The following is a 16568-nucleotide window of genomic DNA, read 5'->3' on the forward strand; positions in this document are numbered from 1 at the left end:
ATTGAATGAAGTATTAGAGTAATGGGGAAACACTGCTGTAGTGTTACAGAACACCCTGTGGTGTGGAACGTCACATGTGGGTTAAAGGGTTACAACAGAACTCTGCTGTGTTACAAGAAAAAACAATCCTTTCCCTCTGCTGTGTCCTGTGTTGTCCTAAAGCTTTGAGATCGCCGATTCCAATCCAAGCTATGCCACTGCCGACCGTGGACGGTAGTTCCCAGGGGGCACCGCAAAATTGGCCAAGCGCTGCCCGGACAATCTAAGGGTTAGGGTGGCTGATGAGTCCATGGCTCACTGCACACCAGCGACTCCTGTGGCTGTACGCAATTCTGAACTGCCTGGTCCTCCGACGCTGTAAGTTCTAAATATGGCTGTACTATGTGCTTGCAGAGTGAATAAAAGTGGGCGGCTGACGGCACACGTTTCGGAGGACGCGAGTGCTTGTCTTCGTCTGTCCAGAGTTAGTTCGGGGGTTGCAGCGGTGAGCCAGGTTGAGTAATAATCATACATTCCAAAGTTGGTAGAAAATTGGAAAATGAATAAAATAATTGTTGTTCTATATATATATATATATATATATATATATATATATATATATATATATATATATATATATATGTATATATATATATATATATATATGTAATATATATATATATATATATATATATATATATATATATATATATATATATATATATATATATATATATACACATACACATACACACATACAGTGCCTTGCAAAAGTATTCAGACCCCTGACCAATTCTCTCATATTACCCAATTACAAATGGTACATTGAAATTTCATTCTGTTTGATATTTTATTTTTAAACACTCAAACTCAGAATCAGTTATTGTAAGGTGACATTGGTTTTATGTTGGGAAATATTTTTAAGAAAAATAAAAAACTGAAATATCTTGCTTGCATAAGTATTCAACCCCTGTGCTGTGGAAGCTCCCAGTTTGCACTGATGAAAGAAATTGCCCTAACGAGGACACAATTACCTTACCATTGGCCTCCACCTGTGAACCATTAAAGTTGCTGTCACATTTTCTGGATAAAAACCCCACTGTTGAAGGATCATTGGTAAGGCTGTGAATCTGAAGGAAAATTAAGACCAAAGAGCATTCTACAGAAGTTAGAGATAAAGTAATACAAATGCATAGATTAGGAAAAGGGTAGAAAATAATATCCAAGTGTTTGGATATCCCAGTGAGTACAGTTGGATCAATAATCAGGAAGTGGAAGCTGCATCACACCACCCAGGCACTGCCAAGAAAAGGCCGTCACTCAAACAAGAAGGAGACTTGTGAGAGAAGCCACAGAGAGGCTAACAATCACTTTGAAGGAGCTACAGAGTTCAGTGGCTGGGAGTGGAGTAATGGTGCACCAGTCAACCATATCAAGAGCTCTGCATAACAGTGGCCTGTATGGGAGGGTGGCAAGAAAGAAGCCGTTACTCAAAAAGTACCATCTGAAAGCACATCTGGAGTTTGCCAGAAAGCATGAGAGTGACCCAGCTGCGATGTGAGAAAAGGTTTTGTGGTCAGATGAGACCAAGATAGAGCTTTTTGGCCAAAACTCAAAGCGCTATGTGGGTCGCAAACATAACACTGCCCATGCCTCAAGACACACCATCCCTACAGTGAAGTATGGTGGTGGCAGCATCATGCTGTGGGGATGCTTCTCATCAGCAGGGACTGGGCATCTTGTTACAACTGAAGGAAGAATGGATGGAGCAAAATACAGGAAAATACTGCAAGAGAATCTGCTTCAGTCCGCTAAAAAACTGAAGCTTGGGAGGAAATTCACCTTTCAGCAGGACAATGATCATAAGCACAAGGCCAAAGCAACATTGCAGTGGCTCAAGAACAAAAAGGTGAATGTCCTACAGTGGCTCAGTCAAAGTCCTGATCTCAATCCCATTGAGAATCTGTGGCACTATTTGAAAATTGAGGTCCACAAGCGTCGTCCAACCAACCTAAACAAACTGGAGCAAATCTGCCAAGAAGAATGGACCAAAATCACTCCGACACTGTGTGCAAAGCTGGTACATACTTACCCCAAAAGACTTAAAGCTGTTATTGCAGCGAAAGGTGGCTGTACAAAATATTAATGTGTGGGGGTTGAATACTTATGCAAGCAAGATATTTCAGTTTTTTATTTTTCTTAAAAATATTTCCCAACATAAAACCAATGTCACCTTACAATAATTGATTTTGAGTTTAAGTAAAAAAAAAAAAAAAAAATATCGAACAGAACGAAATTTCAATGTACCATTTGTAATTCATTAATATGAGAGAATTGGTCAGGGGTCTGAATGCTTTTGCAAGGCACTGTATGTGTGTGTGTGTGTGTGTGTGTGTGTATATATATATATATATATATATATATATATATACATATACACACACACACACATATATATACACACACACACACACACACACACACACTGCTGATTTACCAACAACACAAGCAGGATGCGTCTCTTGTAAACACGGCAAACCCTTTAATAAAACGTATGACAGTTGTAAAACCTTGGATGGGATTCCAGTGCAACTCATTTGTGTTTCTGCGGGTCCTGACAGAGCCTATAACTGGACTTTAGTCCCAACACTTGTTCAGGGTTCTTGGAGCCACTCCACCTTCAACATTTCTATGCATGCTGCCACTGGAGGATTGGAAGCTGCTGACTGGAGACCCAGGTATACTGCTAGTTCACTTCAGCAACATTGAGGCTATCGCGGTTTTATAAAGGAATCTGGGAAGGAAAGAGGGGCTGCTGCCTGACCTGAAGTACAGCCGTGATGCTTTTTCATAGCCCCATACAAGAGCACATCATTGGAAAGTTGGGAGTCTGTAGAATATGTGCATTTCATGCATTTACAACAATGACGAAATGAGAGATGACAAAGAAAGGGTTGAGGATTGAAGAAGTGGTGCAGTTTTCCCTGTTTAAATCGTCTCTTGAAATAAAGCCTTGCCTATTTCTATAGCACTTCTCCTGTGTGAGTACATAGAATTCTATTTAATATTCCAAATGGGTATTCTAAGAAATTAAGTCAACAAAACAAAACACCCCCCTCCCTCTCACCCTCATTGGGGTTTGCTGATTGGCTGTTTTTGTGTTTGCCAGCATCTTAATAACTGAAGGGATGGCTTTGTTATTACAATGATGCCTGTTAGGCTCGTAGAATGAAAACACCAACCTCCAGGCCCTCAAAGGACTCTTTGCCCTTTGCTGGTAATTCATCATAAAATCATTCCCTGAGTGGTCACTGCAGCAGTACACAATGGTGTATTATATTCACACTGGGGTATAGCATGTGCCCTAGCTTTAGCAGTGAGGCCATAACAGTGAGGTGTTACTCTTTGGGTTACCTTGTTTCTCCTGGTTAATCCCATTGTAGATTACCAAGCCATAACTATTTATTGAAAGACAAGTGTACAGGACTTCATATGATCCAGTAAATCAGTAAAATTCATTAAATTAATGTTGGTTGACAAGTTCTACAGCTCTGGCCAAAAGATTTCCATTACCTCGAATTTTAGGATTGTGACACAATTAAAAAACAACAACTATATGAACATCATTTAGATATTTAAATTTATTTTATTTTATTTTATTTAAATTAGTTCATTCTTGAGGGTGATGCAAAACATTTGGTCATAGCTGTATATGTTTTTATTTACTTGTATTGACTTCTAAAACTGCTTTTTTAAAATTTAGTAGTTGCCAATTGATTTTACCCAGCTTTTCTCCCAATTTGAAATATCCAATTATATTTTGGGCTCAGCTCACTGCTACCACCCCTGTGCTGACTCTGGAGTGGCAAAGATGAACACATGCTGTCCTCTGAAGTGTCTGCCATCAGCCGTCTGCTTCTTTTCACTCTGAAGGTCTGCCATGCAGACAACCCAGTGGTACAGTGTTGGAGGACAGTGAAGCTCTGGGCAGCTTACAGGCTAACCCACAGGTGCCTGGCCAGTCCACAGGGGTTTGCTGGTTGACCTAGGCCATCATTTATCATTATTACTGCCATAATTATTACAGGCATTTTCCAATACACACATTTGTCTTTTATACAGTATGATCTAATAAAACACAACATTTCCTATGATAATGGGGTTAATTTAGCTACAAGCTAATGACCAGGTGTGATCCCTGTTGTGATCCATTGCATACAGTGTATGGTAACTCCAGTGATCCAGCTATGTTGGAACAGTTACCCATATAGAGTGAAAACTCTTTATTAAACTATTAATGGCCATTGTCTTCATTTGAAGACAAGCTACTTTGTAATTTTGTGGAGTATTTTTAACTGATATCTACCTGTTATTTAAATGGTATCTCTTAACTATATTGTTATGATAACTTAATGCAATTTTGTTTACCGTTATGGTCAAGTCTAAACGTAGTGTATCAAATTACATAAATACAGCTAGTGTTCTGATTTTTTCAAAGAAAATTACATTTGGTACTTAATGGGTTAAGGCCAGCAAAGCTCATTTAACTAATACCATTTATACCAGTTTAGCTCATTTATTTAAGTTTTTATTTTCTTGCAAACTGATTTCACCTGTACAGTGGTGAGTAACAGGACTTATCCAGGACAAACTTGAGTTGTTACCAACGCACTGATATTGAATGGAGGCCTGCCTTGGAATCCTCAGTTCCACTGCTGACAGTTCTGTGGGTAGGGAAATGAATTATTAGCAATGCAAAGGGACTGGTGAAGAAGCATATACTTCAAGGGTTAAAGCTAGAGCTTCAAGTCTTTCAATTTCCAGGTGTTTTGACTATGTGTTTCCTGTTATGAAGCAGCACAGCTCATGCTCCACCTCCTCAAGGAGTATGCTGATTGAACAGGCTCAGTGCAAAGTAAGCCTTGCATGTGTTGGTTTGGGAGCTGATCAATGTGGTTTTTGTGTCCTAATACATTTCACTCCTCTCTCGCTAACTGGCACTAACAGCTGGCTACATATCCTCTCATTGCGCATAATCATTGTAACCATACCATTGTAAAATATGAACCTGTCATTCAGTGCATTTAGTCTGCTGTAAAACACAGTGTGATGCTTGCACGTGAAATATATTGTATTGTTTGGTATTGTATTGTATTGAATTGGGCATTAACTTAATTTGTACTTCCCTTGGGCTTAATTAATCAGAAAATCCATCCTGGTGTTTAAATCATGGTTGTTTTCTAGCATAAAAGGTGCCTTCAATTACACTTTGTCAGGAATAAAAGCGTGCAACTGACCTGTTATAATTATTGTATTTATCATGGCTTGAAAAGCATCAGATTTATGCATAATTCTGGCTTGCACACAAAGAGAACCCAGCAATAACCAGTTCATTCACCCTAGAAGAGGAGTTCTAAATTGTGGTTAATCTAGCTGCTTTTTGTGACTATCCACATTACACTGATTAGATGTAGTTCTGAGTTCCAGTGCCCTGCTGTACAATGGTGGCCATTGGGCTACATGGTACTGATAACGAACAGCACGTGATGGCCAATTGACCAGTTGTGTCCATCAGAAATGCAACCCTGCTGTGTGCTGTGGAGCTGGGGAGCTCCTCAATCAGCAGCAAGGAGTGTTACCTTGTAATAATCCACTATGCACACAAGAATACCAGGAGAAGAGTGGAACGGCACTACTGCCTTAAGGAGCTACTTCACAGGTGTTGATGTAGATGAACAGCAATCAATTACCAGAGAGAGACACTGAATGATTCCAGATTTACAATGAGCCTGCACTCTACCATGAAAGCTCTTGCCACTTAGCCCTGACTTTGTCATCTCTGAACTGAGCCCTCATGCCTGGTCTTGATCTGGGTATGCTGCAACTGAACTGGTTTACTGGGTCATTTTCAGTGCTTTTTCATGCGCGGGAGTTTTTAAAATGAAGGCTGTCTTCTTCTCAAGGTGCAGCCTTTGATGAAACCCATGCTACCCTGTTGTAAATGTGTTCACAGACCTTTTGATTCAAAGATCCCATCTGTTCCACAAATCAAAGCTCATGCCCATTTTCATTGCTGACCTGTTCCTCCCCATCCCACCTTTCATCAATGTTATTACTATCATGGGTGTGTCCAGATCTCCACTGGGATGAGGGTTAGGGTTAGGGAAGCTTGTTCAGGAGCAGGCTTGTGTCCCTATCAGCCAATTCCTCTGCTTTTAGAAGTCTGAAATTTAAAAGCATTTTAGGTAGCTGGTCTTCTGAAAGGGGATCTCCCTTATGGATTTTAGAGTAGCATATTTGTTTTTTGAGCTTTTATCACTTAATGTGACAGCTTTGAATTTGTTCTTCGTTTTGGATCAGCTGCATGAAACTGCCTGACTGAGTGGGTGTAATGCCGAGTGTGCGCGAGTTGTAATCAATCGTTTATTTTGACTTGTGTTAACAGAACAATTCTCCATGAAGTACAACAGTAGGGAGGCTCATGTCCAGCTTGCTTATAGCCAATCAGAAAGACCTGTCATGATCTCGTTCTCCAAGTCTCAGACATATACACTGTACATGATGATGGTGGTCAGCATCAAAAGTAGTACCATAGGTGGCGCCACCTATCTTAGGATTGAATTTTATCACGTGATGCATTATACCCACCTGTGGTAAATACCACCTACACACCATTATACAGTCCTGCAATGGTTTATTTTCATATTACAGCTTGCCGAACCTCCTTACCAACTTTCTTTCAACTACCTGTATGTAATGTAGGAGTGTGTATTATGAAGTATTATAACTTTGATTTTAGATCTAATAACAAAAAAAAAAAAAACAGAATAATACAGTAGGGTTATTTCAATTTACAAATATCAGACAGATATGTAATGTCGGTATTCCTGACCTATGAATCATTTGAAGATGATCTTTGGTATGTCCCTGCCACATTGCATGCCGGTCCTCTGAGGAATCTGTTCTGTGTTTGTGAATATTTCAGCTGTTACTGCAATGAGTGCTGGAGTCTGCCTGGCGTGTTCACATTGTGCTGGTTTGATGAAGTGCAGCACGTTAGGGGAGTTCCTTTAATGTTAATTCCACCCTGACCTCTCTGTTCAAGAGTAATGCCTCTTTAAAAATGAAATGTGATCCACGTTTGAGTAATGGAAACATTCCGACTTGTGAAAAACTTCAACCACTGGGGCTGATCTGCCACATTATTTCCCATAAATTTCAAACTGGAATTGTGCACATTTAAATGAAATCAAATTATACAGGGCTCCGGAGTGGCGCATCCAGTAAAGACCCTTTGCGAGAGTGCAGGATGTGCCCTATAGCTTGAACGTCCCCGGTTCTAGTCTGGGCTATTCCACAGCCGACCGTGGACGGGAGTTCCCAGGAGGGAACTGTTAGCTGCCCGGGAGCTACGTTGTCCTCCTGCACTGTAGCTCCTGGGTGGCTGCGTGGTGAAGCGGTCGGCTGACGGCACACGTTTTGGAGGACAGCGTGTGTTCGTCTTCGCCGCTCTAGAATCAGCACAGGGGTGGTAGCGGTGAGCTGAGCCTAAATAATAATTGGGAGAAAATAAAAAAATAATTGGCAACGACTAAATTTAAAAAAAAAAAAAAAAAAAAAAAATCAAATCAAATTATTCAATAGACCTGGTGGGAGTATACAATTTGTATTTGCATGGATGCATAAGAACATAAGAACATAAGCAAACGAGAGGAGGCCATTCGGCCCATCTTGCTCGTTTGGTTGTTAGTAGCTTATTGATCCCAAAATCTCATCAAGCAGCTTCTTGAAGGATCCCAGGGTGTCAGCTTCAACAACATTACTGGGGAGTTGATTCCAGACCCTCACAATTCTCTGTGTAAAAAAGTGTCTCCTATTTTCTGTTCTGAATGCCCCTTTTTCTAAACTCCATTTGTGACCCCTGGTCCTTGTTTCTTTTTTCAGGCTGAAAAAGTCCCTTGGGTCGACACTGTCAATACCTTTTAGAATTTTGAATGCTTGAATTAGGTCGCCACGTAGTCTTCTTTGTTCAAGACTGAACAGATTCAATTCTTTTAGCCTGTCTGCATATGACATGCCTTTTAAGCCCGGAATAATTCTGGTCGCTCTTCTTTGCACTCTTTCTAGAGCAGCAATATCTTTTTTATAGCGAGGTGACCAGAACTGAACACAATATTCAAGATGAGGTCTTACTAGTGCATTGTACAGTTTTAACATTACTTCCCTTGATTTAAATTCAACACTTTTCACAATGTATCCGAGCATCTTGTTAGCCTTTTTTATAGCTTCCCCACATTGTCTAGATGAAGACATTTCTGAGTCAACAAAAACTCCTAGGTCTTTTTCATAGATTCCTTCTCCAGTATGCAAAGCATACAGCTAGGCAGCTACACATTATTATTTGGATACTGTTACTGTTTTTTTTTTCTTTCTTGCAAACCTGCTGGTTGACAATTTAAATCATCTTAAATTATAAGGATAAAGAATTCAGGACATGTCTGCAGTGGTGTCTTTGTTAATTGCACAGTATTTTTCAATCTTTTGCATTCTGTGCCCCTTTTAAAAGTTATGCATCCTCATAACATAATTATATTATCTGAAAAACAAATAAAGCAGTTGCATTTATTTTTTGTTTTTGAGTACTGTATGACATTGACATCTAAGCCACAGTGACAAAGATTTAACTACAGAGGGAGACCAATAGCATCTTATCGGATTGCCTATCCCAAAAATGTGGCAGTATTTCCATCTACATCTGTAAACATACATACCTAGATACATTGCTTTATATCTTTGAACCACTGTGCTTAAGACATCATAAAAACAAGGCCTTTAAGTTTTTTTTTTCACCCACAATTGCAAATGTTTTTTTTGTTTTTTGTTTTTTTTTTGCTTTAGAAGTGTCTTTAGTGTACATCTTTGCATTGAAATAATTCCAGGAGTCCTGTCCTTTACTAGATAACCCTGTTTCCATGACAATAAGGAAGATAAGTGGTTATTCTTAGTATTTCCACTCACAGTCCTGCCGATCCCTCAACACTGAGCTCGCCGTTTACCTGCAGTGAACAATACTAGCACAAACCTGGATCCGCTCCACTAATCCTCGGCTTACCTTAACAAATGACTAACCCTAATAGTATGTCTTAATATAACCTTAATGGTAGGATTTCCTGTCAATCACAGCAGTTTCCTCCAATCCTCTGACAGAAGCGGGATGCTTGGTATGTCACTTTAGTGTGCTTTCAGGAGGATGTTATGCTATTGGAGGATTCTTTCAACACGTTTCCACTTCTATTAAGAACATTTTCACCGTTATCACCTCCACTGAAAGTAAAAGAATGTGTTGGTGGTGTGCCGTATCATTGACTCTTACCCTTGGGTTTGTAACAGTGTCTAACCCCACCCCTTTCCACCTTTGCTGCATAACTTTGTCAAAACAGCAAACCCAATGCATGGCTCCTCAGTATTTTTAGAACCTATGCTGCATATTGCATTTGCTGTCCTTAAAACTCTAAAAATGGTATGATATGGGAACATGGTTTTATTCCTCTCAGAAGCTGATTTTCTGACCCGTCAAATCGACTAAAAGCTATGAGTGTCTTGATAATTTGTGTTGAGATGATAAAAACCCACCTCATTATCCTGGGGGGAAATTATCTTCTAAAACAAATGGTCCTAAAAGATTAAATGTACAATTTTCCGTTTCAGCTTAGCAGCAATGCCAGACTTGTTTATAAAGAGCTGTGTAATGTTTCCTAAAAGCTCAAGCTCTATTGTATAAGGCTTATATCATTCTTTTCCTGGAGTTCCTTATTGTTTTTATTAGCTGCAAAGGCTCTTTCTGTAAAAAAAGAAGCTGTGCTTTGTGCATGCAAGAAGCAGGTAAATACCCTCTGCTCAGTCAAGCCCATGCTATTCTTATTTGTTTGGACACTTCCTCTGGTTTATTGTTCATTTAACTCAATCATACAATCACTGCTGATTAAGCCCAATGCAAGGAGGGAGGTCCTGTGTTAGAACTGTGGGGTCAATTTAAGGTGTTATTTTGTGAAGGGATAATAGCTTTTAAGGGACACTGGTTATGCATTAAAAATAAAAGTGATCTCAGTGCACAGTGGTAACTGGGCCTGCCTATCAACTAAAGTACTTTCAATTAGATAGAAGCTTTTTGTCTATGTTTTTAATTGTATTGCATGCAGAAATAAAATGAGTTGACAGTATTTTTGTATAAAGACTATTTAATCCTTTTCTGTTTGCCCTATGAATTGATTTCTTTCAGAAACAAACAGCGTTGGAGGCACACTAGATTCTTTATTTATGAAGTGTTTGAAATTCTAAACAACTGTGCATGATTTCAGCTGGTCAAAGCAGCTGGTCAATGTTAATTCAGGAGTGCAATAAGCATTATACGGGTTCAACAACTGATTATATTGGTTCAGTGTTAAGTAACATTTTAAAACGTCCTGTTGTCTGTAATAGAATTTATTGTTAGTTGAATGTAGTTCTTTTATGAAGAGTCTGAGGAATCAGGGACACTGGTGAGTGCAATTGTTTACGATAGTGATAGCTACAGTTATATTTCATTTTGAAACAGGGAATGGTTTTCAGGATTGCGTTCAGCCAACTATCACAATGCTGACTGTTAAACAGACTGCTTCATTATACCACAGACAGGCACATCAGTTTCTCAGCTTTTCCTCGGTTATCTTGATTTCTGGCCCCTTCAGAGCCTAAACATAACTGCACTGGAGATACAGACTCACAATAAACAAGCACATGGAGCCGGGCGCTTCCTTATCTTCACACTTTCAGTCATGGGAGCTGCCTGAAGAATGCCAACAGGGCTTGAGTGTGTTAGAAAATGTGCTATGAGACATATATGCTCCGCCACTCTTCCTGTGCAGCTGCAGCTAGCTGGAGAAGGTTGGCTGGTTGTGGTCGTCTCCTGTGGATGGCACTGCGATTTGGTCCCACAGATGTTCTATTGAACTCCGTCAGGAGAAAAAGCTGGCCATAGCAAGACCTCAAAATTGTTTTCTTGAAGTCGTGCAACTGTAATCGCTGTTCTTGTGTTAATTAAAATCATGTCTTTTCAAATGGCTATTTATACAGATTCTTAATCAACTAATTTTGGCAATTTTAACTCAAATACCACTGAGCACTTGGAGTTGTTATGAAATCACATGACTTGAGCTCAGTATTTTGTTATCTCAAGAAACAATACTACAGAAACAATCAACACATTGTGTATTATATATATATATATATATATATATATATATATATATATATATATATATATATATATATATATATATATATATATATATACTGACTGAGTGTACAAAACATTAGGAACACCTGCTCTTTCCATGAAATAGACTGACGAGGTGAATCCAGGTGAAAGCTATGATCCCTTAATGATGTAATCTCTTAAATCCACTTCAATCAGTGTAGATGAAGGGGAGACAGGTTAAAGAAGGATTTTTAAGCCTTGACACAATTGAAACATGGATGTACGCCATTCAGAGGGTAAATGGACAAGACAAAAGATTTATGTGCCTTTGAGCTGGATATGGTAGTAGGTGCCAGGCGCGCCAGTTTCAATGTGTCAAGAACTGCAACGCTGCTGGGTTTTTCACGTAACAGTTTCCCGTGTGTATTAAGGATGGTCCACCACCCAAAGGACATCCAGCCAACGGCAGGCCAGTGGTCAAAAATGGCTCATTGATGAAAGAGGCCAAAGGAGGCTGACACGAATTATGCAGAACAACAGATGGGCTACAGTTAATCAACTAACAGCCCAGTACAACATTGGTGTTGAAAGACCCATATAAGAATGCACAACTCGTCGTACCTTGACATGAATGGGGTATGGCAGCTGATGACCTAACAGAGTTCCACTTCTTTCAGCAAAACACAAGAAACTGCAGTTGCAGTGGACTAAGGAATGAAAACACTGGACACTGGCGGATTGGAAAAACATTGCCTGTACTGATGAATCCCGGTTCCTGCTGTTTCACACTGATGGGAGGACTAGGGTATGGAGAAAACCAAATGAGTACATGTATCCATCATGCCATGTGTCAACATTGCAGGCTGTTGGTGGTGGTGTGATTGTGTGGAGTGTGTTTTCATGGCACACATTGGGCCCCTTGATAAAAGTGGAGCAACGTTTGAATGCCACAGGATATCTGAGCATCATTGCCAATCAGGTGCATCCCTTCATGGCAGCAGTGTAACCATCTGCTAATGGTCTTCTTCAGCAGGATAATGCCCCATGCCACAAGGCTAGAATTGTCCAGGAATGGTTCCACGAACATGACAGTGAATTCAGCTTACTGCAGTGGCCTGCCCATTCACCAGATCACAATCCAACTGAGCATCTGTAGGATGAGATGGAACGAGCTATTCGGAGTAGAGATCCACTATCACCCAACTTGACACAACTGTAAGAAGCACTGGATTCAACATGGGCCAGCATCCCTGTGGAATAATTTTGACACCTTGTAGAGTCCATGCCCCGACGAATTCAGGCTGTTCTGAGTGCAACTCAATATTAGAAAGGTGTTCCTAATGTTTTGTACACTCAGTGTATATATATATATATATATATATAATATATATATATATATATATATATATATATATATATATATATATATATATATATATAAGAGTTTTAGTGGGGTTATTCTTGGCTCACTCTAATAAGGCCAACTTTCAAGCAACTGTGCGTGCTGCGCTTATTCTTCAAGTAATTTATATAAAATACCCAATGCAAATATTTTTAAATAGCATGTTTACACAGATAACCATGAATAAACAAAGATAAAAAAAGTGTAGCTAGCGTCTCACTTTGTGTCAATTTGACAAATTTGTCAACACTACTCTGTTTTAAAGATCGCTCATCTCAAGTAGAATTATTCAGAGGAAGTGGATTGGTAACTAAATATACTATGGTGTTTCCCTTGTCTGGTGAAATTATATATATATATATATATATATATATATATATAGAGAGAGAGAGAGAGAGAGAGAGAGAGAGAGAGAGAGAGAGAGAGAGAGAGAGAGAATTTTATTCTAAATACTCAAATGTATTATTTTTTTTCGTAACAGTCGGCGAAATTCAGTGCTTACTAACATATTAACACCCGCCTCTGCTCACGAATGATTGGACAGCTGTCAGATATATCACTTTCCCTTTGGCTACTCACTCGCCTTCAATTTACATGCAGAATACAATGAACGGCCTCTGCTTGCTTATGATTGGACAGCTGCGTAAAACTTGGCAGCTATTTGACTCTCCTATTGGTTAAACTTACTGTCATTACATGCACCTGAAACAGACCTAGATTATGTCCCACCCAGCTAACTTTTGATTGGACTACCGCAGAGACCATGCAGATGTTCAATTGGTTGATCGTATCGCAGAAGCCATTCAGGAAAAAAGAAAGTCGCGTACGTACAAGCACAGCGTAAGATAGCAGTACTGTCAACAGAGTGCTGTGGCGCTTTTGTTGGAAAACGTGTTCAAAGCTTTCTATATTTTCCCACGCCAGAAATGTGTTCTCGACCCATAAGTTACGAACACCTGCCGCGGTCACGATGGCCTGGCTTCGCGGTCACCACTTTGAGGATCACTGTTATAGGACACTGTGGAAGCTGCTGCGAGGCCACGGAATCTAAACATGTATTTATTTATTCAACAAATATACATATATGCATTATACATTTCCTAGCTACGCTAAAGCAGCGCATCTTGTTTTTAACAACAAAATGTTAATATTATATTATTAATATTATAATAATAAATACTAATAATTTTAAAAGTTTTAAAAAATTTAAATATTATATATATTATTATATATTATATAAATATATAATTTGTATTTTTTATTTTTTGCAATAATATTATTGAGATGAAGAATCTTACATGGTGATTTCATTCTCCATCCTCTTGACAGACACCCTTCGACAGACTTCGGTCAACCTTTACTTTCTCACCCTGACTCAAACGGGCTGGGGGAAGGGACGAGGGGAGAGTGAAGGCTCCACGTCAGACAGTCTGTGGGCAGGGACTGGAGGCTGAGTTTGTGTGCGAGTTAGAAAGAAATAGCTTTTTCCTTGTTCAGTGGTCACAGAGAGAGTGTGGGGGAGGGAGAAAAGCGAAGAGATTGAAAGGGGGCTAAAACAACTTAGAAAAAACAGTCACCACACAATCCCTGAGGAATTAACAGTAAAAGAGCGTGCGCATCGTGAATGTGGAGGGCTCGCATGCATGCGTGCATTCATTCATTGCTGGAGTTCTGTGAAAGCGAAAAATTGTAAGTATGAAAGGAACGATTGGATGCATTACTTCTCTCTCTCTCTTGCACGAATCTCAGTCCACGTATATTAGATTTATACCGTACTTTTTTTTTTTTTTTTTAAATCAACCCATATAGTTTTAGTTTGGTCACGATCGCGTTTAATGCAGCCTGGCATGACAGTTGACTATGTAATATTATCAGCACCCTATTTGTAGCAAGCTGCGGGAATGGAAGCTCGCGGACGAGCCCTTCCAAAATCTTAAACATCGATTCTGCATCTGAAACCCATTGGGCATTTTAATGCAAAATGTAACAGTACTATGCCTAGTAATGGTGATTTATTGCGTCTGTCCTCCCATGCAAAGTCACATGTAGTCTAGAATTTACAAAAGTAATAAAAAGTAACACAAAAAAAAAAAAGACCAACCCTAATGGAATCTGAAACGCCAGTTCTCAAAGGAGACCGTTAATAGGCGAAACAGTCCCGTACAATGATGTGGTAGTGGATGGATAGAACTGTACTCTTTTGTCAGCGGAACACCCGGCGAGCTGTGGGGAGAGTTGTTGTACGGGTGCGCTTCGGCAATGCTGTATCACACATCTGAAGAAAGCAACAGATCGTGCAGTAGTACTGTCACAGCATAGTTTGCTTTTTATTTGTTGGTATCAAAGTTAAGAGAATGAAAGTGGCAATTACCTTAGAGAAGGAAGGGTGCTTCTGAGCAATTGTAATGCGCAATGTGTATTAGTGCAGTGGAGCTTTTCTGTTGTCATTATCTTATAATGCATCTGGTGAAAACACAAGCTGACTGAGTAAATGAGAGCATTCATCTCTGGAAATAATTCAGGTTCTTCTACAAAAAATGAACCTCTGCCCTGAACCAAATCAGAATTCTGAAATGCTTCTAGCCTTCTGCACAATTGTGGAATGGGTCGGGTATTCCTGAAGCATTCTAGAATGGATTAGATTCTCGATTTGCTAGAAACATGTTCTCTAGACTCCTAGTCTGGTAATAATAATAATAATATTTATATAGCACCTTTCATAGTGGATCACTATCACAAAGTCCTTTACAAGATATGAGACTAGGGTGTGTGAACTATGCATCAGCTGCAGAGTCACTTACAACAACATCTCGCCCGAAAGATGGAGCACCAGGAGGTTAAGTGACTTGCTCAGGGTCACACAATGAGTCAGTGGCTGAGCTGGGATTTGAAGCGGGCTCTACAAGCCCGTTTCTTTAACTGCTGGACCACACAGCCTCCTATAATACTGGTATTTGACCAACAAACTGACTTCACTTGTGAACTGAGTCGGATTCAAACCCACTTCCAGCCTCCAGAGGTGAAAGGCTTAAGAGGCAAGTTATTTAGCATGAGGTGCGCAAATGGCTGAGTTTGACTTTTTTTTTTTTTTTTTTTTTATAACTAAGTGTGTCTATATTGTCTTTCTCCACTGGGACAAGTAGTCTTGAAAACCAAAGGCATGCCAATCAATCAACCAATATATGCAATCCAGAACACTCAGTATTGATAAGGATAATGTTTTTTAGGATCTGTCAGCAGTTCTAAGACTGATTTTTAACTGCCACATAAGTTAAAAGAACATTTAAAGCAAGACTACATTGTTTGAGCCTTGATCATTAAAATGAGTAACCTCTGATATATACTGTGTCAGCCCTGTTTCAATAGCTGTCCTGTGCATACATGTAACTTGAAGATTTTAGACATATGTATTGCCCTGCAGCCCCAAAACGTATTTGTCTTTGAATCAGCAATGCAGATATGTGCATTCCCCATGAGCCCTGTTTTGAAGCAAGGCTAAGGTGATATTGATCACACACTGTGATTGCTGCTTGGGAAGACTCGGGAGGGTTCCTAAGTGGTTGCTAATAGAAATGTTATGTGACTATCCATAGGCACTTCCTGAGAAGTGACACACTGTTGGCACCTATGATACAGTTTCATGAAAGAAGGCACACGACTTCTTTTTGTAAATGTATGAAGGGAAGATTTAAAGGACTAGCAAGTATGCTGATTTCTGAAAAGTAGATTAAAAGGCACAATGTGTTTTTATTGTTTGTCCAAATACGTTATTTTCTTACAAAGGCGACCAACAGGTCTAATCGGGAATGCTGTTTTGAATCTGTATTGGTGTGACTAGACAACAGTGCATCGTTTTAAACTGAGGGATTCTATGTACAGTAGAAACTTTGAGTGAAAGTGTCCTTCAGGGCTGAATCATAAAGTATGTTGGGACATAAAAAGATAATTTTT

At 39.5% G+C, this 16568-nt stretch overlaps 1 protein-coding gene across 1 annotated transcript in view; it reads left to right on the forward strand.

Moving 5' to 3' along the window:
• Window positions 1-14101: 14101 nt before the first annotated feature.
• The window catches only part of LOC121305160 (LHFPL tetraspan subfamily member 2 protein-like), a 74665-nt gene continuing 72198 nt past the window's right edge, over window positions 14102-16568 (forward strand). The window contains exon 1 of the mRNA XM_041236705.1: window positions 14102-14306. The gene's annotated coding sequence lies outside the window, so the exon portion shown is untranslated. The remainder of the gene's footprint in view (window positions 14307-16568) is intronic.

The sequence above is a fragment of the Polyodon spathula genome, chromosome 2, assembly GCF_017654505.1.
Source record: "Polyodon spathula isolate WHYD16114869_AA chromosome 2, ASM1765450v1, whole genome shotgun sequence".
Classification (NCBI taxonomy): Eukaryota; Metazoa; Chordata; class Actinopteri; order Acipenseriformes; family Polyodontidae; genus Polyodon; species Polyodon spathula.